This window comes from Triturus cristatus, chromosome 4_2, assembly GCF_964204655.1.
Source record: "Triturus cristatus chromosome 4_2, aTriCri1.1, whole genome shotgun sequence".
NCBI lineage: Eukaryota > Metazoa > Chordata > Amphibia > Caudata > Salamandridae > Triturus > Triturus cristatus.
The window spans coordinates 407,768,953-407,793,707 of NC_140586.1; the positions used below are offsets into that span (position 1 = coordinate 407,768,953).

Genomic DNA, 24,755 nt, shown 5'->3' on the forward strand with positions numbered 1-24,755 from the left:
ATGTGGAGCATAGAAAAGATGGTTCGGAAATTATGTGATGTGGACCTCTCTGGTATAAATCCTGATTGATCAGGCAACACCAGTCGTGGCATCAGCGGCTGCAGTCTGGTTGCCAGAATTTTGGCCAATATCTTTGCATCTACGTCAATCAACGACAGAGGACGGTAAGAGTCACATCTATCTGGGGGTCTGTCCTTTTTAAGCAGAGTGATTATTAGCGCTTGGCGCATTGTCGGCGGTAATCTTCCGACCTCGTGCGTTTCAGCGTAAACCTCAAGTAAGTGAGGCATGAGTAAGTCTACGTATCTCTTATAAAACTCCACCGTGAGACCGTCAGGCCCTGGCGCCTTGCCATTGGACAAAGCCGAGATAGCTGTTTTAACATCTTGCTCATCTATGGGCTTACAGATATACTCCCTATGGGCGTCTGAGAGCCAGGCGCACGCTACCTCTTGCAAGTATTCCCCTGTCTCGGCCTCCATCGCGCCGCCTCTGGATGTGTATATGTCTTTGTAGAACCGTTTGAATTGCTCTGTGATATCCAATGGATGATAATGTACTACCCCGTCCTCATCTGTAATCATATCTATATGAGTTTGACCTTGACGATCTTTGATCTTGTTCGCCAATGTGCGCCCAGGTCTGCCACCCTCCCCATAACTTCGCTCCGTGTGTCTGCGGGATATGTATTTTAATTCAGTGTCCGCCAGTTTCTCATATTCAGTGATTGTCTCCTGTATGCGAGCGAGTACCCTTGCCGATTGTGATGTTTCATACTCACATTCCAGTTCCCTTAGGGCGCGCTCTTTGTTTACTAGCTGCGTCCGTATATCGCGCAGTATACCCGCCGCTGTGCCGATACATACTCCTCTAATCGTGGCCTTGAAAGCCTCCCACAGCGTGGCTGCCTTGTCAACCGTGCCCGTGTTTGTTTCAAAGTATTGTACGATTGCTCCCCGTATCGTTTCATCGTAGATTGGGTCTAGTAATGCCTCTGACCGTAGTCGCCAGGTGAATGGACGATGTATGACTGTTGGAGTCTCTAGATCCAGCTGGACCGGATTATGATCGGAGAGCGTGCGAGGTAGATGGTCAACCCCACGCAGCCAGCTCATGGACTCCTCCCCCAGCACCCAATAGTCTAACCTCGACCAGCTTCCATGTAGTGGTGTCGCGTGTGTGCCCTCCTTCCCCAGGGGATGTCTCGCTCGCCACCCATCTCTCAAGCCAAACTCCTCAAGTGCGCCCGCTATGCTCCTAGCAACTCGGGGGGTGCGATGAGTCAGTGGGTTAGAATTATCGAAATCTGGGTTTAAGTAAGTATTCAGGTCACCTCCCCATAGCACAGTGACTGCTGGCCAGCTCCTGAGGACAGTGTACATCCGGGAGAAACATACCGGGTCGTCCACAATTGGACCATACATATTAATTATAGTTACCAGTGATCCTTGTAGCTTTCCTTGCACCATCGCACACCTGCTCTCCTCATCAACATGTATATGGACTGGTTTAAATTCCACCCCTTTTTTGACCAAGATCATCGTGCCCCTTGCATAAGAGGAGTATGAAGCCACTATTTTAAACCCCGCCCATCGTCCTGCAATACCCCTCTCCTTGTGCTTTGTCAAATGCGTCTCTAGTAGTACGGCTATATGCACTGATTGTCTGTTTAGGTAGGCCAAGACCTGTCGTACTTTTTTAGGTGAGTTGAGCCCTCTCACATTCCACGTCAGCAATCGAATCGCGTCACTCATAGCTATCTTTATCTGAATATGATCGATCTAGTGATCTCTCGGACAGCTGTAGGAGGGCATCAGTAGGTCCCTCTCCAGGCATACTCATATGTTTCTCATACCACACTCCAACTGACTTCAGCACATCAGATATAACATAAAAACAAAAAGACAGCACAAAGAAACATACCCCACATCTAGCACCCTCCACCCCCCTCCCACTCCAACCTCCCAATTAGTCCGAACTCGAACATCTCCATCTACCCACCCCTTCACCCCTTAACCCCTGTAACACAACAGTTGGGGAATGCCCATTGGGGAACGTGGACCAGCCACGGGTGCACACACCGAGGTGTGGTCACTGGAGTAAAGCTATGAGAGTCAACTGTGCACCATGGCCCCTAATTTTACGCATGGGAAAGAAAATCTATTTGTGACACACGGCTCCAACCCCATCTCGTAGAGCGCCGCGAACTAGCCCATTAGTCAGGTATCACACAGCCAGAATAATGCAACCCACTCTCCGAAAGCTCGCCCATGAAATATAGACCAATACAGTTCAAAAAGGAAAAAAAGCAGTTTGGAAAGTCAAATGGGGATATAAGTATAACTGCAATATCTTTAGAGTCTAAATCCAGTTCCTCGATCATGATGGTCATTCTGATGCCTTGTACCAAAACTAATCCGTGTCTTCCAGGCCCGATGCCGCCGCCACAGTCTCCCCACCGCTACGGCGAGGCGCCAATCTGCCGGCGTGCTTTGCAAATTTAAGCGCTGGTTTTGAGTCAGTGAAAAAGTGTGTTTGACCATCATGTGTCACTTTTAGTTTAGCGTAAGGTATTGAGGCAGCCCGCAGTGCCCCTTTCGCTGAAATGAACTCTTTTCTAGCCGCCTGCACTGCGGGGGTGTAGTCTGGAAAAAAGGACAATGTGTCCCCTTTATATGTAACTGGCGCCCGCAATCTTGCCTCCCGCAGTATAGCGTCTCGATCAGCATAATTTAGGAGGCGCGCAATTATCGGCCGCGGCGGCGTGCCCGGCCTAGGTCTAGGTCCTAGAGAGCGATGTGCCCTTTCTACTATCATCACTGCTGACAGTACGTTGCCAAATAGAGATCCCTCAGCATCCCATCTATGAAAGTCTTCATCTTTGAAAAAGCAGTGGATTCCGGCAGACCTATAATGCGAAGGTTGTTGTGCCTAGAGCGCGCTTCCAAGTCCTCATTCTTCGCCTTTATAACTTCTAAGACCTTCTCCATCTGTAATAACTGAGTTCTGTTCTGGGCTTGGGAATCTTGCGTATCAGACAGTCTATTTTCTATAGCATCCAGCCTACTCTCGTGCTTATCTACCTTCTTCTTGACTATGTCTAGGCCGGTTGCCAGCACATCTATCTTACTGTCAATCGATCTCATGCCGGCACGCAGTTCCAACAGTATAGATCTAGTGTCCTCTTCAACATCCGCAGACGACCCCGGGGCACCTTGCGTTCCGGCCTTATCCCCCATTATTTCAGTGGCACGTGTGCTGCGCTTGGTCTCAAACTGCAGTTTAGGCTGCTTAGGATCAGATTTTCCCATAGTAAAATAGCAGCACCCAGTATGCAATGTCACGCGGTAATCTAGCACGCCACCAGGTTCAGTAGTCCCGCTAGCCCAATGGTCCTCTCAGCGAGCCCTATTCAACCGCTCAAAGACTATCGCACTCGCAGGGAGAAGCCCATCTAGGAACACCGCAAGCGGCCCTCACCGCGACGGCCGGGACCTGCCTCCACGTAGTTCTCTGCTCGAGCACCAGGCCAGCCTCAAAACGCAGTCTCTCTACAGCGTGTTGGCGCCCGTCCCATAGGGATCCAGCCTCCACCCTACACTGGACCTGTGTCAGCTGTCCACCTAGGAGGCTTGCAGGTCACGCGGTCAGCCTCGCAGTCTCTGGGTAGTGACCCGTCGCCCAGCAAGACGGGCCCCGCCAGAACCCTCCCACCGCCACCAGCTCAGCTTAGTACGCCGATCAGGGCATTGGAGTGCCCCGGCAAGGACCCCCCACCACAAAGCACTGGGCCCCCACTCCTTGCGCCTGTGAGGAGTGTGACGGCCCCGCACCGCAGTTGCCCGGACAGACCCAGCCCCGCCAGCCCCTACAGTGCCATAGCACTGCCAGCGTCCAGCAAGACCACTCCGTCCGACCAACACCCGGCCCAGCCGCCGCCCCACACCCCACTTACTGCCTTCTGAGGGCCTCCCCGCCGTCTCCCCACTCCGTGGTGGGTCTCAGCAGCGCATCCGGGGAAGTCTCGCAGTGCTCACACCGCAGCAAGGGGATTTGCCGTGTCCTCCGCCAGTCCGGTCCCCTGATGCGCCACCAGTGGAACCCGCAGTCTCCGCTCGTCGTTTCAGAGCAGAAGATGCACACAGCAGTCCCGGTGACAGGCCCCAACCTCCACAGTCATTGAAATCCCGGGCCGATGTCACATGCCCGGGGGAGCACCATCTAGTCCCCAGGCAGCGACGATGGTATGGCCTCCGCGGCTGCGCTCGCGCGCTCTGCTGCCTCGCACCGCCACAGCAGGGCGGGAGTCACCAGGCACACAGAATCAGCCAGCCCCGGCACCGCACTCTCTCCTTGTACGTCTATGGCCACGGAGGCAGCGAGGCACATCAGATCTGTCGCCTCCTCACGTCTTCAGCTGCGCGGCACCTCCTCCTACGATCTAGCGCGGGCGCCATTTTCCCTTCAGGCCGCTCCCGCATCGGGTCCGGTTTATTGTGCCGGATAGCACACGCCGTCAGTTATAGGGCTCCACAGTGCAGGAGCACGGTCAGCGCGGTCGGGGCCACCAGGTCCAGGCAATGCACAAGTCAGACATAGGATGGTATTTGTCGGATTATGGTCTGGCTGGCTGAGCTCCCTTAGATGGCAGCCATTCCGCTTCGCGCCGAAGCCACGCCCCCCAAAAGAGAGTACTTTAAAGTGATATAGTCCCGCCGGTGTTTTGAAAGTGCTTTTTTTTATCTATGCTGTTTTCTTAATGGGACCTGCCAGTATCCTTTGCACAAATCTAAGGTGTTTATATATTGTGCTTTACCCAACTTCTCTATCTTCTCATCAACCCTTGGAAGGGGATATACGTCAAATTTAGATATTTTATTGACCTCTCGGAAATCGATACCAAATAGAATGGACCTATCTGTTTTCGACATGATCACTATTGGATAATTCCATCCACTCTTAGATGGTTCTATGACTCCCAGTTCTAGCATTTGTTGGATCTCTTTATTTATGGCCTCTCATTGAGACTCTAGGATTCAATAAGGGCGTAATTGTACTTTCTTTCCTGGAAGGGTGTGTATTGCGTGTTCTAGGACCAATGTCCTCTCCGGGTTAGAGAGAATATGTTCTGAAGTGGTTGTAAGCTCGTACTCAATTCCTGTCTTTGGGGAAGAGGCAAGTCTTGATCTATACTTTGTTCACCTAGGGACGAGGCCATCTCCATTAAAACTGGCTTAGTTCCCTCCCATTTTTTTTTAACAAGTTAATGTGGAAGATTTGCGTAAGCTTTTTGAGTGAATCCAATTCCAGGCGGTAGGTCACTGAGGTCACTTTCTGTACAATTTTATAGGGTCCCTGCCATTGGCCTAATAATTTGTGTTCAGAGGTGGTAATCATGAGGAACACTAGACCCCCCACATCCAGGGTTTGTTCTTTCGCTTTCCTGTCATACTGCTTTTTCTGAGAGATCTGGGCCTGTTCTAGGTTGGTTTTTACAATATCTCGCACTTGGTTTGTTGGCACTTGAGGTTGCTTACATGCTCTAACATTGGCTTAGACTCATGCTTTCCACCTCCCACTCTTTCTTTTCCATGTCAAAAAAAGTGCAGGGTTGTCTCCCATATACTAATTCAAACGGAGAGTATTCCAGGCTTTTCTGTTGTCCACAACATATGGCAAACATGCTAGAGGCAAAATATCCTCCCATTGTTGCATTTCTAGGTTTAACAGTATTTAAAGGGTGGTTTTTAATGTTCTATTATACCGCTCTACCAGACCATCTGCTTGGGGATGGTAAGCTGTGTTTCAGATTTGTTTGATCCGAAGCTGTTGGCAGACCTGTTGCATTGACTTGGAGGTAAAATGGGTCCCTTGGTCTGTAATGATTTCTCTTGGAAACCTGACTCGGGGAAAAATATTAATCATGGCTTTGGCCACCTGACCTGTATTGGGGTGTCTCAATGTCACGGCCTCGGGAAACCTTGTAGCATAGTCTACTAAGACCAAGGCATAGCGGTACCCACTGTGGGAGGGAAGAAGAGGTCCAAGGAAGGCCATCCCTACCCTAGCTAAAGGTTTGTCTATTATGGGTAAGGGTCTCAAAGGGACTTTTGGGGGTATTGACTGTTTTTTGGTAGATTGGGCATTCTTTACAATACCTTTGGATCTGCTGAAAACTCCTAGGCCAGTAGAACCTATCTGTTATGGCCTTCTCTGTTTTTTCGTTCCCAAAGTGCCCACCTGACTATAGGCTATGTGCCAGAAACATAACCGGCTTCATGAATGGGTGGGGTACTAATAATTGGGATGGCATATTTCTTCCTCTCATTCTGTACAATAATCCCCGTTGGATAACAAACTGTGGGCCTACTTGATTAAGATCTTCCTCCTTTGCAGCTCGGTCCCAAGCTTCGCAGAGAGTGGGGTCCTCTCTTTGAGCTGCACGAAAGTTCCTGTCATGTTCCCAAATTCCACTCTCAATATTGGGCAGGAGGACGTGATTCCAGTTTTTCTTTTCCTCTCTTCTTTGTTTCCTAGTTTTCTGGGCTTTTCCAACAGCCAAATCATGGATGGATATTTGTAAGAAAGGGGTTGTCTCTCTCCATTCATTCCCTTCTTATCAATTTTCATTAAGCAGGTGTTTATTTGGGGGTAATCGTTCACTATGACTAAGAGCTCAGGTAATATTGGAATCAACCATACACGTAGGGGTACCGGTGGAGCGGACGGCTGGTGTTAAACAGACACTTCTGTCGTTGGATATGCTTTACTGTCTCTATGTACACATTGTATGTTGACAACTCCTGCCATGTGTTGTACTCCTCCTGGGATGGCCTGAGTTCTCATGACGCTATGTAGGACTCCAGAATCAATCAGCGCTTTTCAAGGTTCCTCATTTATGGTTACCTGATGGTGTTAAGGAAGGTTGTCTCCTGAGGGAGTACAATAGAGAGCCCTGGTGTAACCTACATCGATGGGGTGCTCCCTCTGCGGGCACAACCAAGCAATCTGACTAAAAGCCCAACACTGAAAACATTGGGGTCCTAGGTTAGGGGAAGGCCTAAGGGTCCTGGGACCAGAGTCACAGTTTGGGGTCCTAGATTAGGGGAATGCAAAGGTCCTGGGACCAGGGTCACGGTTTCTGTTTTTTTTGTGGGGGGGGAGAAAGAGGCTTCTGGGTTTTGGAAGAGATTCCTATTGAATGTTTCCACAACCCTTCTTCTCGACTTCTTTGTAATTCCTGGGCCCTATTGAAGGTGTTAGCTATCTCCATAGCCCTCTCCAGATTTAGCTGTGTATGCTGGCAAACCCATCGCTGTATGGGGGGATGCAAGGATGTATGCTATTGTTCCAGATAGATTTTTTGTAATATCTCTTCTTTAGAAGAAGTCAAAGGTTTCAATCATCTATCCACCATATCCCTTACTCTATGGTGCATGGCCCTTGAGGTCTCTTGAGGGCCTTCTTTGACTTGTCTTAACCTAATCCTATATGTTTCTATGTCCAACCCCATCCTTTTCAAAATGCTTCTTTTAATCTCTACAAATTGGGTGGTTCAAAGAGTGTTGGCCGCCTGGTAGCCTGCCTGAAGATCACCAGAGAGGAGTGGGCCTGGGTATTGTCCCCATTTTCCCTCGGGCCATGTGGTAGCTCTTGCCATCCTCTCGAAGTTTGAGAGGAAGATGTCAGGGTCCTCCACTGGAACTTTTTTTGTATCACCACAGAGGGCAAGGTGGTGTGGCGTCTTTGTTGGCCAAGAGCTTCTGCTAATTTCCCTACAATGGTTTCTTGTGTCTGGCTTTGGGGCAAAGTGGTGTTGCTTCTTGGTTGGCCGAGAGCTTCTGCCAATTTCCCTGTGATGGTTTCTTGTGTCTGGCTTTGCTCAGTCAGGGTCCTATGTAAGGAATTTCTCCATTATTTTTTCGAGCCTTTCCTGCCCTTTAGCCATCTTGGTGACAAAGGTCTTAATTTCTTCCAATCCCACTTCTGACAGCAACTGTGGGAGCGATGAGCAGAAAAAGAAGTAAGGAGACCATTTAGGTGTAATTGTGACATGCGTTCATTCACAACTCAAATCAGGGGGATCGCGGTAGCAGATTCTCTTCCGTAATGTTCTACTTTTTGCCTTTTTTCTGTCTTGTTTCTTCCAGGTCTTCCACCTTCTTCAGAGGGGGCCCTTGGGAGGCTTGTGAATAAGAGGAGAAGGAAAGAGATGGTAAGTATGTGTGTCTTACCCACAAAGGGTAGGACAGACACCTTCACCACACCTGGGTGGAAGAAGAAAATAATTGTGCCAAACACACCAAATGAGTAAAAGTGCCCAACAGAAAAGGAGTTGAGTGAGGAGTTTCCCTGGGAGTAGGGGTTCCCCTATCCATGATCTATTTCCTGGTGTTCTAGAAAAGCCAAAGAAGTATCAGGGTCCTTTTCCATTTCTCTTGTTCCTTTATGTTGAGAGTAACACCTCAAACCCTTCCTAGTATCAAAACAATAATGCTTCCATACTTTGCTGTATCTCTATTGTGTCTTTGGTGGGATAGTTTTGTTTTCTGTATACGTCCCCCCTTTCCAGTGTAAGAAAGTTTAAAGAAGGAAGAAGAGGGAAAAAAAACAAAGAAACGGTAGGTAGGGAAAAGATGTTAGTCTATAATCTCCCTTCCAACGTCCCCTGACACTCAGCTTCTACCAACCCTCGCCGCGTCACATACCGCATCTGCTGCAACTTTCCTGGGTTGCGGTGGTTCCTGCACATCCTCCTTGGGTGACCACCACACCTGGCACCACTGGTCCAGACTCCCATCGAGTTTAGCATCTCCTCCTCTCAACTTGGGAAGACAGGTCTCTCCATTGTCCATTGGAGTCTCCCATGGTCCTCTAACGGTCTTCTCCTCTGCGTCTTCCTTGTTGCCGGATTAATTCCTCCCTCATTCTACAAGCATCTTCATGTCTCTGAGGCTTTCGTTTTCTTCTCCCTCCTGTGTCTGTGATTGGCTCTTCCTCTTGCTTTTTTCCTGTTTTGCCCGTGTGAAAGAATGAAAGTCCTTCTTGAGTGTTTTGACAGAGGCTTGTCTTTTCTTTCAGGTCCGGCCAGCATCAGCAGAACCCAGTGGTGGCAAAAGACATCGAAGTGAGTCAGGAGGGCTTCTATTTGGGTTCTCTAGTGATGCCCCACAGGCATAATATTGGTCATCCTTCACTATTTTTGGGTATTCTTGGTCTCTTTGTGGTATACAGGCAGCCATCATTGACATACTAGAAGCATGACTGGCCTACCTTTACCTATTCCTGGCATAATAATGGTCATGACTGATATATGGTCTGTGCTCTGGTCCTTATGGTTTCAAGCCTCGGCACCACTGGGCCCTAGTATAATGGTAGGCATTACTGGCATAAAACAGGCATCCTTGGTGCTATGGTGAGCATCCATGCCATTTGACTGTACTACCTGGGCATTTAAAGTAGTCTGTCCATATGAGGCATTTGTACAAGGGAGCACTCGATAAAAATGACAAGCTCATGTTTTGGGACTGTTCACTTCCTAAAAATTAAAACTGATATTTTAAAGGCTGTTTTTGTTTTAAAAATTCAGTTTTTTTCGAAAACATTGGGTCTGTTTTCCCACAACGGAAAGTGGTATTTAATTGAAAAATTAGCATTGTGCAGAAACTGATGAATGATATTTGAAGCTGAGCTGGGGAGATCTATTGCTGTGGTAATGCCCTTTGTGCCACAGGGCACGTCAAGATTTAAATGTTACTTCATAAGTCAGGTGGAGGCATTTAAATTTGATGGAGTTTACCCAGCATTTCAGCTGGTAACTGTGAATGGAATACGTGGGTGGGCACTACTGATAATCCCTGCTTAGAGGGGTCATGGTGTAGTCAATATTTCATAGAATTAAAATGTGTTAGTAGCTCGTGAAGGCTTTCCTTGAGCAGAAATAGCTCTCTCTACAGAAAAGGTTGGAGACGCCTGGCCTAGTGGGCCTACTTGAAAAGCCAGGTGTGGTATTCCCTCATTTAGTTCAATCCTGTTCCCCCATGCCCAATTTACAAGTGTCCCTGCCCACCAACATTCCATCAGCAGTGTTCCGGGGCAGAGAGAGCTGGCCGAAAAAGGAAGGCTGACCTGTGATGTGCTGGTGTGTGATATATCAGTAAAGCTTTGCACCACGTTATTTCTCTCCAGTGTGTTCCTCTAACATCTTCACACAACTCAACCTGTTCAAGGGCCCCCTGGTGAGACTGCTCATTTTCATTTGTGCAAAGGAAACCATATGTATAGCACAATCTAGCACATAGAAAGTATGCCACTCAAAGTAGGGGGGCCAGATTCTGTTATCAGTCAAGCAGAAACACATGCGCAATCGGTACCGGACTGGTTTCGTCATATATTCCTGATCACCTAGTTACTTTATTAATACTGGGGAGTTTGGGTCGCCTTGCGATCGCACTGATCTTGCCTCCCTTTGAGCCAGGCCCGATTCTAGTGGGTGAGCCAGGCCCACCCAAACATGAGTCTGGCCCTGGTAGTGCCGTCTCGAAGTCCAGTAGTAAATGGCCACTTTTAATTTAAAACGTTCTGTTTTTCTTCCTAGGAGTTGCGTGATTGGGCCTGGTCTCTCTCACAGGCACCCCAATCATGCATCGCCTTTATGACGGTGGGCTGTGTCCCCGCCCACTCGTGAAGGTACAATTGGGTGACAGGAAGGGGACAAATCCTTTCTTTGGCACCAGGTAACCTTAACTGTAACCTTAACTGTTCTGCTGCCTGGATATTTCCTATTCTATTCCACGTGCGAGAAAAAAAGTTTGTTTATCCTGATTCACCTTTCCTGGCCCTGCAGCTGCTTATCAGATAGACTGTGACAATGAACCAGTAGGTAAGTGAATGAGTGGCTATTTGTTCTTCTTTTTTTAAATCAGGGAAGGCCAAGCAAGGAGCGGAGGAGCACAGATATAGGCGCAGAGGCGGGGACCATGTCAAGTATCACGTTTTACCTAAGGAGTCTCCTGCCCTCACCCTCCGATGGGGCACAGTGTCCCAACTACAGAGCTTTAGATATAGGCCACATCACGGTGGAGTGTGATCTACATCACCCCACTGAGTGGAAATCCTCTTGCCACAGTTTGGTAAGAGTGGAGCCCGCAGTTTATTTGTTTGTCTTGGTCCTGATGAATGCCAGAGACCCAACTGGTAAACTGAAGTTATGTGGTAGGGAGAGCACTCCGTTTGTAGTTTGTCTTTTTTACAACTTGAATGAGTTTTGAATTAGCGGTGCAACAGCAGGGTAGAAGTTTGTCCTCTTCTACTGTGAAAATGTAGTTAAATGACAAGCCTGGGCTTGTGGAAAGCTGTGCACTGTTCGCCTGGTGTGTACTAAGACACTACAATTTTTTTGAAATTATTCAGAAATTATTCAGTTTATTTCTGACAATCACAACATAAATTCAACCTTTTGTTGCTGTATCACACATTATAGCTTAATAAAGTTTGTATTCAATCTGCTTTGGTGTACATATTGAAAAATGACACACATAAGAATGACTTCATTGTACATCATCATTGGATTTCATCACAACATTACATAATCACTGCATAACATTTTAGTATATATGCCCAATGCATTTCGGAACACAGTGGTTCCTTCATCAGGGGCTAATCTGAAATAAAAGTAAACATGTGTATCCGTAATGGTGTCATTAGGGGCTCAAAATCGTGAGTAAAAATGTGGATAAAAATATGTTGTTATATGATCGTATCCTACCTGTGCTGGATTATTGCATGTTGTACACTAAGAAATAAGGGTACAGAATGAGTTAATGATGCCCGTATTCTAAGTGTTTTGAGGAAGTTTGCTGACTAGATAAAACTGCTAGAGTAACTAACCAAGGGGCTTACCTCAATGAGAATTAAAAGTGCAAGCTGTGGAGAAATGAAAATACTGTTTGAGCGTTTAATCATGCTCAGAGACATAACCAATATAGGAATGAGACTACAATGCTCAAACGTTGAAAATGAGAAGTAACTGCACGCTTACCTCTATGGTGTGATATTCAAAATTACTGGAAAATAATAACATAAGAGAAATCTGTGAAAAACTATTTCCAGGGAAAGTGTCAGATATGAAGATAAGAATGCTGCGGAAACCGCCTTACCTAATGATGGTTTAACGAAGAAAAAAAGAAATTCTCCGTGATTCAGGTATGGTTTGAAAACGCTACGGTTACCGCGTTAAAAAGACATAGTCATAGAAGGAGGACTGTTCGGGTGATATCTGCTCTAGTGCAGTGAGTTATAAGCGCCATCTTAGAACAGGAGAATCCTCGTGAAACGAAAATATAATGCGTGTAACAACGAAAAACGAATAAGAAGAGATATGGCAAAGAACTATTTAGAAAAGAGTAGAAGTTTCAAGAAATATATGGTAATTCAACGTGTTAGTGTTGAATGTAAAATAAAAGCGATAGAGCGGGTCAGGACATGAACCCTGACTCATATAAAAATATGTAAATAAATGAACGTATCGAATTGAAAACAGAGCTGGATATACTATTATATCCAAAAACAGTCATCCTAAAACAATTGCCACTCTCATGAGTACAATAGTGACTCTATACTGTGAAGTATCACGATGTTTCAATGAGTTGAAAGTCACTCATGTATTTGACATTAACTTAAAAGAAATCACTCTATGTGAGCTGAAATAAAAGGAATAAAATGCTCCTAGTGAATGTTCTATACTGTAATAAGTCTGTGGCCCATGAAGTAATAAATGTGCTAATGTGGGGTAAAGAATGTGCTCTAGTTTTTAACTCTGTGGGTGAAAATAAGGAAAAAAACGGTTCCCAGGACCATGACGATCAGGATTTGTGTGTATTCAAATGTTCAATCCTAACGTTGGTTCATAAGTAACATGACATATCTAGTCTGTCATTAATACCCTGTGGAAGCATGGTGTCAAGGTATTGTATCCAATATACTTCACGTTGTAACAATTTAAGGTGGTTGTTAACTCCTTGTTGTATTTGTATTTGTTCAATGACTTGAAATCTCAGTTGAGATATGGTATGGTTTGCTTCTACCCAATGGTTTGCCAAAGAGGAGCTCAAGTTTTTTGTTCTTATGCGACTTTTATGTTCCGTAATGCGGGTCTTGATTTTACGTTCTGTTTTGCTGACATACATTTTGCCGCAAGGGCATTTAATGCCATATATTACATTGCTCACTTTACAGTCACTGGTATGTCTCAATGGTATGTCTTTTCCTGTGATGGGGTGTGTTAAAATATTTCCCACAATCACATTATTGCAATGTGAACAATTTGTGCATCTTAAGGTTCCTTTGAAAGAGGTCATTGGTTTGATTTCTTTATGTGAAGTTAAAAGTTCTCATAAGTTTTTCCCCCTGGTGTAGGCATGTAGTGGAAGATTCCCAAACATGTTGTTAAAGTCTGGTTCTTGTGACAATAATTCCCATCTCTTATTGATTATTTTCTTAATCGCTGTAGCGCTCGTTGTGTATTTTGATACAAATACTATTCTATTTTCTTGTGATGTTGTTGTGGTGGTAAGAAGTTCTCTGCGATCTTTTTTTGAAGCTCTGGTTATACACTCTTGTACTGTTTTCTCTGGGTAACCTCTTTGATGGTACTTGATCTTGTGTTCCTCTATTTTGTCTTGACAATCTTGTGAGTTGGAACAGATTCGTTTGATCCTGATAAATTGTGAGTACAGAAGATTATTGATGAGACTGGTCGGGTGGAAGCTTGAATGATGTAGCGCATTGTTCCGATCCGTGGGTTTGGTATATATCGAAGTTTCTAGACTGTTGCCTCCAATTGTTTTGGTAATTGTTACATCAAGATATTCAATGGTTTGTATGTGGATCTTATGGGTGACTTGGATCCTTGGGTTATATGTAGTAATTGTTTCAATCATGTTTTCCAATGTTTGTCTTGAATCTTTCCAAATTAAAAAAATGTCATCAATGAAGCGACAATATATGTGGATGTTGGCCCACCATTGAGGGTTGTTCATGATATATTCATGTTCAAATGCTGCCATAAAGATATTAGCATACGTAGGAGCCCCCGAAAAACCCATAGAGGTTCCCGACAGTTGAGCATAATATATGTCATTCCATCTGAAATAACTGTGGTGTAAACAGAAATGTAATAGTTGCATTAAGAACACTTTCTGAACATCAATGTCTTCTCTTTGTAAGATTGCCCATTCCACTGCCTCCATTCCTGCCATATGAGGTATCGAGGTATACAATGCCACCACATCAATGGTGCAGAGTAACCAAGATGATTGGATGTCAGTTTGTATTTGCTCCAATTTGTTGAGGAAATCTGTTGTGTCCTTTAAATATGATGACCAGTTCTGTACAAATTTTTGGAAGTAGTGATCAAGATATCGTCCAATTGGGTCAAATAGTGATCCGCATCCTGATACTATGGGTCTGAATGGTGGTTTTGTTAAGTTCTTATGAATTTTGGGTATCATGTATAAATGGGGTCTTCGTGGATTGGTGGTTGTGAGAAATTGCTTCGTAGGTTCATCTATCCAATCCTTTGTTAGTGCTTCTTGTAAGATGTCTTGTAAAAGCCTTTGTAGTTCTGTCGTAGGATCAGTCGGTAAAGGTAAATATATCTCAGGATTTAGTACATGATCATTAACTTGTTGTTGATAAAAGTCTGTATCCATTATTACGATGGCTCCTCCCTTATCAGCCGGTTGAATTGTCTTGGGATTGTTAGCTATCGCTTTAATGATGCCTCTCTCAGTCTTAGTCAAATTCTGACGTTTACTTTTTGTCAAATTAAGTGTTTGTATGTCCTTTTTTACCATTACTTCAAAAGTATCCAGAATTTTGTGAGAAATAGGTGCCTGGAAGGTGCTCCTGGGTTTAAAATCAAGACCCGCATTACGGAACATAAAAGTCGCATAAGAACAAAAAACTTGAGCTCCTCTTTGGCAAACCATTGGGTAGAAGCAAACCATACCATATCTCAACTGAGATTTCAAGTCATTGAACAAATACAAATACAACAAGGAGTTAACAACCACCTTAAATTGTTACAACGTGAAGTATATTGGATAAAATACCTTGACACCATGCTTCCACAGGGTATTAATGACAGACTAGATATGTCATGTTACTTATGAACCAACGTTAGGATTGAACATTTGAATACACACAAATCCTGATCGTCATGGTCCTGGGAACCGTTTTTTTCCTTATTTTCACCCACAGAGTAAAAAACTAGAGCACATTCTTTACCCCACATTAGCACATTTATTACTTCATGGGCCACAGACTTATTACAGTATAGAACATTCACTAGGAGCATTTTATTCCTTTTATTTCAGCTCACATAGAGTGATTTCTTTTAAGTTAATGTCAAATACATGAATGACTTTCAACTCATTGAAACATCGTGATACTTCACAGTATAGAGTCACTATTGTACTCATGAGAGTGGCAATTGTTTTAGGATGACTGTTTTTGGATATAATAGTATATCCAGCTCTGTTTTCAATTCGATACGTTCATTTATTTACATATTTTTATATGAGTCAGGGTTCATGTCCTGACCCGCTCTATCGCTTTTATTTTACATTCAACACTAACACGTTGAATTACCATATATTTCTTGAAACTTCTACTCTTTTCTAAATAGTTCTTTGCCATATCTCTTCTTATTCGTTTTTCGTTGTTACACGCATTATATTTTCGTTTCACGCGGTAACCGTAGCGTTTTCAAACCATACCTGAATCACGGAGAATTTCTTTTTTTCTTCGTTAAACCATCATTAGGTAAGGCGGTTTCCGCAGCATTCTTATCTTCATATCTGACACTTTCCCTGGAAATAGTTTTTCACAGATTTCTCTTATGTTATTATTTTCCAGTAATTTTGAATATCACACCATAGAGGTAAGCGTGCAGTTACTTCTCATTTTCAACGTTTGAGCATTGTAGTCTCATTCCTATATTGGTTATGTCTCTGAGCATGATTAAACGCTCAAACAGTATTTTCATTTCTCCACAGCTTGCACTTTTAATTCTCATTGAGGTAAGCCCCTTGGTTAGTTACTCTAGCAGTTTTATCTAGTCAGCAAACTTCCTCAAAACACTTAGAATACGGGCATCATTAACTCATTCTGTACCCTTATTTCTTAGTGTACAACATGCAATAATCCAGCACAGGTAGGATACGATCATATAACAACATATTTATATCCACATTTTTACTCACGATTTTGAGCCCCTAATGACACCATTACGGATACACATGTTTACTTTTATTTCAGATTATCCCCTGATGAAGGAACCACTGTGTTCCGAAATGCATTGGGCATATATACTAAAATGTTATGCAGTGATTATGTAATGTTGTGATGAAATCCAATGATGATGTACAATGAAGTCATTCTTATGTGTGTCATTTTTCAATATGTACACCAAAGCAGATTAAATACAAACTTTATTAAGCTATAGTGTGATACAGCAACAAAAGGTTGAATTTATGTTGTGATTGTCAGAAATAAACTGAATAATTTCTGAATAATTTCAAAAAAATTGTAGTGTCTTAGTACACACCAGGCGAACAGTGCACAGCTTTCCACAAGCCCACGCTTGTCATTTAACTACAAGGACCCAACTGGGCCATCTGGCAGAAACATGTCGACCCCATTGATGGTGGTGGAGGGACAATCATATCCCCATTACACCGATCATTTTGTTTTAACTATCATATAGATGCCAGCATATTAAAATTTAATTTGAAATCTATAATGGCTTTTTAACCTCACTATTTCCTTCCATGGGCCCCCACTTAGTTTAGAAGTGCATCCCTGTCGTCAGGTGTATGCCCGCCCTATATCAAACCAAGTTTTTAGAGGGTGAGGACTGGTCAATGATGAAGCATGACTCCAGGTGGTGTGTGAGACCAGTCCTTCACTTTTTGTGAGATGCCTACACTCACAGATTAATCGGCACTAGCACTAGCAACCCCACTGGGTGCGGCTCCATTGTGGTAAACAGTTTCTGTTGGAGGCTGCCGGCTCCCAGCACCCCGTGCCTCAGGTACCCTCATCCCAGATTCCGTCTGGATTTTGTGGTTACACAAGGCCAAGCAAGACACATAATTCATGTAGGCTTCATTTACAATAATAAAAAATGTCCACATAACACTGGTGATTAATAATCCTGCTGAAGAGCAATAATTTGTCTGTTGGTAGTTTTGAAATGCAAATAAACTCTTCCTCTGTCACAGAGATTCTTGTGTTACTTGCAGTTCAGAAGTTACTATCCTATCGTAGGACAGTGACCTATGAACTGTCATCAAAGAGCTGCATGCATACCTGAATGGTATAGTTAGAACTTAGCTTTTTTTGTGTTGTAATATAGTAAGAACTTCCCAGTTCTTTCATTGTTCTATAGTTTTAGGTCTCGCAAAGGACAGTGCATGCGCTGCCTCTATGAGGCATCAAGTAATCTGTATATTAGGTGAAACTCCGTCTATTGCTGGTACTTTCTCCTGCACCTTTCCATTAGTTAATTCATTTATTTATTATGTTAGCGGGCTTATCATTGGCTTACGATCCAATGCGGCACTTCCGTTTTGCTTCCCTTTAGCAGGAATCAGCACCGACCAACTACAATTTCGTTCCACTGCTCGGCATTATCTATTCGTGTAGGGACTACTTCCTTGTTTATTTTCCACTGCCGTTCTCAAGTGCCGGTGTGTGCGAGGGGCGGGCAACGCATGCTGCTTGTTTATAACCAGGGGTCACGTCTTATATTTCACCGCTTCCAAAGCTGAGAAGAAGCGGCATGAGATGCGAGGGGTCATCGTGTAGGTAAAGCATTTTTTTTCCAGAATGCACACTTTTTCTCACTTCATATATGCACCCGCATCTCTGACATCGCTCTTCATGGTACTTTATTTTTCCCTAGTTTTTTGAAGCACTGTGCCTCCCTCACAACGCACACCGCCCCTGCAGCAGTAGTCCGCGTTGCTCCTTTGGCACCCGTTTCTCGGACACTGCGCTTCATGTTTTGGACAGCAGGGTGCTAGTAATGCTTTTTTATTTTAGAAAAAATTTACTAAAATAAACAAACATTGTTAGCACCAGGCTGTCCAAAACATGAAGCACGGTAAACTCCAACACCGCGCATCATGATTTGAACAAGGTTTGTTTGTTTGTTGGGCCAACTTTCACCCTCCGTTACTCCACCCGCTGTGCCTCCGCAGCACATACGGCGCTGCCTCTGGCTTTAACTACTTTCAGGCTTGGAGACCAGCCATGAACGAGGGGAGGAGAAAGAGCAAGGAGCCGTAAACCTCCCCACGGCGCAGGTCGGAACCAGATTAAACAAAAAATTCCACACATGGAAGAGTTTTGCAGTCATATCAGATTTCTTTTTTATATTGAATACATTTACATTTTTGAACAAAAATATTTGATTATTTAAGGCCATTATATGTAGTAAATATGCTCCACCCCTCCCCCCCCTGCACGGACGCCGACCGAAGCGGATGCTGGGTTAATGAAACAAACTGCAAACGCTTCCTCCATTGTTCCCACTCCCTCCCCCATCCATGCCCTTCGTCTGGCTTTTTGGATTTGTCAACCTGCCGTGTTTTGACATCGTATTGTCTTCTCCTTGTTGTCTCCACTGAAGGCTGTCCCCTAAGTGTCCACCTACTTCACAGGAACGGTAACTGACTTATTCTAAATTTTTGCTTCCAAACAATATATTCCCACCTAAACATATCTACAAACATCACAGCATTACAAACTGCACATACAATACACGCCATGCAAAGGCCCACAACGTTAAAATCTCTCGTAATCCTTTGCAGCAGCCTAGACTCCTTAAAAAAGATTTGTTTATCCCAACTCTGAAGCCACAAGTTGTAATTTGCTTCCCAACTGCCTTTATAAAATGTTAGCTACACAGAGGGGCTTTATGTGAGACTCCACCATAGAAAACCCTCAAGCTCCTATTTAACATCAATCAAGCTCTGCTTTTTGTGTCGTACTTCAGGTTGTTTTAATTCAGAATGTCTACACCCCAATACATTTATTTTAGGTTACGTCTACATGAACTAAAGCAATCCTTCCAGACATAATTTTGTACTCTAACCCCACCCAGCACGGCGTAGTTTAAAGTCGCTGGGAAAGCAAGTAAAATACAAATATTGCTCATGCAAGGTCGTGCTTTAACTTTAAATGTGGTGGCAACACCTCTTCTTATTTTTAAAAAAACATTCAGTAATGGCACATCTCCTTGCAGCAGGTTGCCCAACTTTTGTTTATTTTTTTTATTGTCGTCTGCCCAAGATCAGGAAGCACAAAGAAAAAAATGATAATGCAGTGGAATCAATATAACAATACTTATTTGTATAGGTAATGGAAACCCAAATTAATCCATCAAAAATAAATTATTCTCTGAAAAAACAATTATATTAATTGAAAAAATACACTCACATTTGGTTGTGGGTTCAATGAATATCATTGAACATGCAATTTTTTATATATATATGAATCTTTGTATCTATATAAACATTATCAGAAAATTGATTTCTATTTCCATAGTGTTAAACACGACATAAAAAAGTGAGTACATACAACAAATTATATGCTTACATATAAATAATACAACAGTATGTCTGGAAACAAACACAAAAAAAAAACACAGAATCCTTTTAGCCCTAGTTTTGAATGTGCTGCGAAAAAAGATTATAAGCACCAAAATTACAGTTCGCAGTCCACATAAATTCAGATCACCCTTAAATCAACAACTCTTAGGGTATTTGTCATTAAACCCTACTATTTCCTGGAGTTGCAATATATTCTTTGTAAATAAATTTAATTTAGGCAGGGCTTCTTTCTGTAGTGAGTCGACGCGTTTCAGCCCATCTAATTAGGGCCTCATCAGGACTGGGGGCCAAAGAGGACCTAAGACAAAAGTGCGTGTTCACATCTATATATATGTATATATATTTTTTACAATATTTACATTTCAACAAATATGTAGAAATCAGCCACAACACATAGTAAAATAGTAAAATTACTGTAATCAAACTGTGGGCAACAGTAGAGCCACAACGCAAAGAAAGAAAAAGACCCAAAAGTGTGAACCCATGCAAAAATGAATTACTACAAAACGTACATTTGTATAACATTCCTTACAATTCCCTGCTAAACGCATGAAAGACAGATATCTGTGCAAGAGGAAAGATCAAAACCCGACTAAACCCAGCTATATAGATGTGCCGAAAAAATAATAATAACTAGAAGTCCATACAGTGGAAACCCTTTGCGAATTTACCTTGCGCTACTGCCTAATTCGAGGTGTAGATGAAGGTCTCCAAGCACAACCGAGCTGATCGCTACTGAATATTTACTCGGCATCTCTGTGGAGAAACGCATAAATTCCTTCAAGACTGAATCTAACGGAATGGTGTACATACTGACTCTATTTTCAAAATTCGAAAAATAACAACTCAGATTAAAACACTGTATTCAACACCCAATATTTATGCTCAATTACAAAGTACAAATACTAACTTACATGATAGACGGCAGCACGTACAAGCAGTTAACTTCGCTCTTTATTCACGCGTTACCGATTAATCGGGGTTCTTCACCCTGGTACAAACTTGTGGGCGAACAATCTACAAGGAATAGAGTGAAGTCCCAAAACAAATGTTCGTATTCTGTGGCTAAATAAATCCGTAAACACTTACTACAGGCAACGGCTGACACTAATTACAGGTAACCGCTTACCTACGAAGAAGTGCTTCCTAACATGCAGTCCTTGCTTCTGGAATTGCAGAACGCTACGTAGACGACGCTACGTGAAATACCTGACGTAGATGATCGAAACTTAAAAAGGACTTAATCGGCATTCTTTTAAATGTAGTATTACTAAATAGCTGGAAACACTAGAATGCTCGCAGAGTAAAGTGAAAATACCTAGCATAGATGGTGACACTAAAAGGACTACTCGACGCTCTTTTATGCGTGATGCACTAAGGGCACTCCAATACTCGTAGATAGAGAAAGGGGAAAGAAAATACCACTCTTTAAATGAGCACTGTTATATATAATAACTGATGATTAAATCAACAAGTAAATAGGGGACCGAAATCAAACGACTAACCGGATCGAGTGTTCTCTTACAACAAGATAACACCATCACCAAAGAAAAAAGATATATAATTCATATATGTGAATGATATCAATATCACTTCACCCGATATAGTGACTGCTCTCTGTTGTCCCTCACAATATATATATTTGTTAGAATATCCGTATAGTTCCATAATTGTGCAAAGGAGCATTATACCATAACAATTATTAATGACTCCGGGAAGAGTACATGTCTAAGATGGAATTGCGATACAAACAACTGTCATTGAATCAAATCATGTAAAACCATTTTCAAGGTCAGAGTGATTATATTTCATAGTCTACATATTTTATCAGCTAGGCTTAACACAAGAGACTAAATTACAGAACTCATCGTATTTTGAGCAGTATAATACTGTATTTCTCTCTAAGGTTTTCAATACAGGCAAAGTGAATCTTCATTGTATCAATGCCCAGATTTCATCTCTATCATTATGGCCCGTGGTAGCTGTATGATATTTCTCGACCAATCTCGCCTCTAATCTATTGAGCCTCATCTGTATGTTATCATGTACGTTGTTTTGCAACGCAAGCAAGACTGTCCAACTGAAGTTGAGTTCATTATGGCCATGGCTCAAAAAATGCTCTACTAAAGGGGCTCCAGTTTTTTTACACTTTATTCGAGATTTGTGTTGTAGGATTCGATTCTTTATTGGTTGAGTGGTTTGACAGATATAGTACATATTGCATGGGCAAGATACACAGTAAATAACATTTCTTGTATTGCAATTAGTAAATGTTTTCTGAATGTGTCGTTGTCCATTAATCATCACTTCTTTAGAGTCTTTAGTCAGTAGACATGCAGCACACTGTTGGCACCTGAAGTGTCCTTCCACAGGCGGAACGCCCAACATTCCTCTCAAATTTTGTTTCTTGTCCGGGGGTTGTACAGCCCTCACAAGTTATTGTTTGAGGTTCCTGCCTTTACGGAAAGCAAACATTGGTTTAGGTAATCCTAGGTGGCTCACCACTCTCCAGTTATTTAAAATGATCTTTTTGATTTTATTAGCTTTAGGATTATATGTTAATACACATGTGAGGGGCGTGCTTTCGGTTCTTTCTTTAGGTGTAAGGAGCTCCTGTCTTGGTGTGTACTATGCTCTTTTTAATGCAGTTTTAACCAATTTAGGAGGATTTCCTCTATTTATCAATTTGTTTTTAAGTACTTCTGCATTTGAGAAATAATCACTTTTGTTGGTGCAATTTCGTCTTATTCTTAAAAATTGCCCGTATGGCAATTTTTCTTTAAGACTACGGGGATGGCTACTTGAAAAGTGTAACAACGTGTTTCTGTCAGTTGGCTTGGTGTATAGATTTACTGCCAACTTGCCGCCACTATTTTGTACCCAAATGTCAACAAAATGTATTTTCTCTTTGTTACTTGCCACAGTAAATGTGAGATCGGCCGATCTCATATTCAACCAGTTATGAAAAAGAGTAAGCGTGTCGTCAGTGCCATTCCATATCATAAAGATGTCAAGAAACAAGATCAGGAAGCAGGCATACCGAACCGGCACCTCCTCACCAATTCCCGTCAGCCAACAGCAACATCCATGCCCGGCGTGCACACAAGACTACACTACCAGGCACAGCGCTACCGACTGCCTGCCTTCCTGTCCACGCACTGTTACCCCGTGGTGCAGCCACAGGACAGTGGCTACATTCCCTGCATCTGCTCCACAACACGTTGTTCTCACCATGGGGGTTTCCCACAGCCGGGTGCAGTTAATAAGTACAGGGATCCAAAGGCATGTGGCATCGCAGAATAAGAACGGACGTGGTACAGCTGCTTCCAAGTGCTTATGGTAACAGCATGTAGATGTAAGGGGCTAGTCAGTCTGCAGGTCTGTAATCCAGGGGTCTCCAACTTAGGTCCATGTGCACTGGCTCCATGCTAGGCTTACGACAGCCGCAAGGAGAATAATTGGTCTAGTCATTCTGCAGGTCTGTAAGCAAAGGGTGTCCAACTTAGGTCTATGTGCCCTGGGTCCATGCTAGGGTCATGACAGCATCTAGAAGAGCAAAGGGGCTAGTCATTCTGCAGGTCTGTTCCCCAGGGGTGTCCAACTTAGGCCCATATGTACTGAGTCCATGACCGGCTTATGACAGCAGCAAAGAAGGGAAAGGGGCTAGTCATTCTGCAGTCTGTAGGCCAGGGATGTCCAACTTAGGACCATGTGCACTGGGTCACATCTCCTCTAGAGGCAGCAGCTTGAGGGAGGCCAGGTTTTGGGTCTGCTGCTTGGTAGACATGAAAATGTTTGCAGGGATATCTGGGGATCACCTGCCTTGGGCCATATTCTGAAGGGGTGTGTCTGCAGGTACTACAGCCTGGCTTTGTATGCACCTTTCCTTCGTTGTACAAAAGGTGAAAAACATTTCCTGCTGCCCCAAATTCTGTAAGGTGATGAGAATGTGGGCTCTTGGCACAGGAGATATGCCAGATCCAATCAAAATGCAAGGTGTCTGCTTAAACTGTAAACACAGGCGCCAAATGATAGCATTGAGTGGATCTCTTAGAGCAGATTCCAGCTCACTCACATTTTTGGGTGATCTCCACTTTGCTTTAGCTGAGGCTGTCTGTGTGTTTTGTTAGGCTCAGTGGGTGGGGCCAGTTGAGGAAGTGGGTGGGGCCAGTAGAGGAATTGGGTGTGGTCTCCTAAATAAAATTGAGCACCTGCACTTAATATTTTACAAATTAAGCACTGACTAGGTTCCCTGGTTCTATAGTGCACCACTTGAAGTGCAGGATTGTAATGCAGTTAAATCCATTCGTAGAGGATTGACAAGGTCCTCAGGAATTTATTTGTAAAGGGCTGCCTTTTCTGGTCTTCGCAGCTGCCCCGGCCGTGGAACTGACTCTGGTTTTTGTTCGTCCCATCTCACACGCAATGTGACACTTTCAAACGGGATGTGAAAACTAGAACCGGGGCAGCTGTGTTGATAAGCTTAACCCTGCTCGAGCATCAGGTTGTTCACTCTTGTAACGCAAATACCATACAGAGGGAGATGTGTAAAGTTACACTTAGTGTGTGGTTCCCAGTTTCCCTTTACATCATTCATTTATTGTCTCCGGTTGAAGAACACTTCTAAAATACCAGTCAATTAGTCTCTGTTTTCTTATTCCAATTTTTATTATGCACTCTTTCAACGTGATAATATTATTGAACTTTAAAAAGCATTTTACATTGGAAAAGGAACAAAGTAACTAAAGAAGCCAATAGAATAGTCTTATGCTTAACGCTGACAAAAGAAAGGTGCAGCTCCACTGGGACATGTAAACCTCCAGCCGGTTCCTCGCTGAAACCCTCAGAGGAAACAAGTTTGCTTGCACCGTAAAATGTATTGTTTATCACGTTTTAAAACCACAGCAATCTACAGAAAAGTACACTTGAGCCCATTTTTAGTGTACCAGTCAGCGCTTAATTTGTGCCGGTTAGGTTTCCGGTGCTCAGCACCCCCACTTAATTGTGATAATAGCTGTCTGCTACATGGTGTCACTTTTTGTGTGATTCAGAGATGAGCACAACAACAATTGTTTA

At 43.5% G+C, this 24,755-nt stretch overlaps 1 long non-coding RNA gene across 1 annotated transcript; it reads right to left on the reverse strand.

Annotated features, from left to right (window-relative positions):
- Positions 1-19,310: 19,310 nt before the first annotated feature.
- On the reverse strand, positions 19,311-20,890 carry LOC146833943 (uncharacterized). Its single transcript, XR_014960298.1, has 4 exons — positions 20,809-20,890; positions 20,594-20,696; positions 20,351-20,435; positions 19,311-19,977 (listed from the first exon to the last, which is right to left on the reverse strand). It is a non-coding gene; the product is annotated as an uncharacterized LOC146833943 (long non-coding RNA).
- Between the last annotated feature and the right edge of the window lie 3,865 nt (positions 20,891-24,755).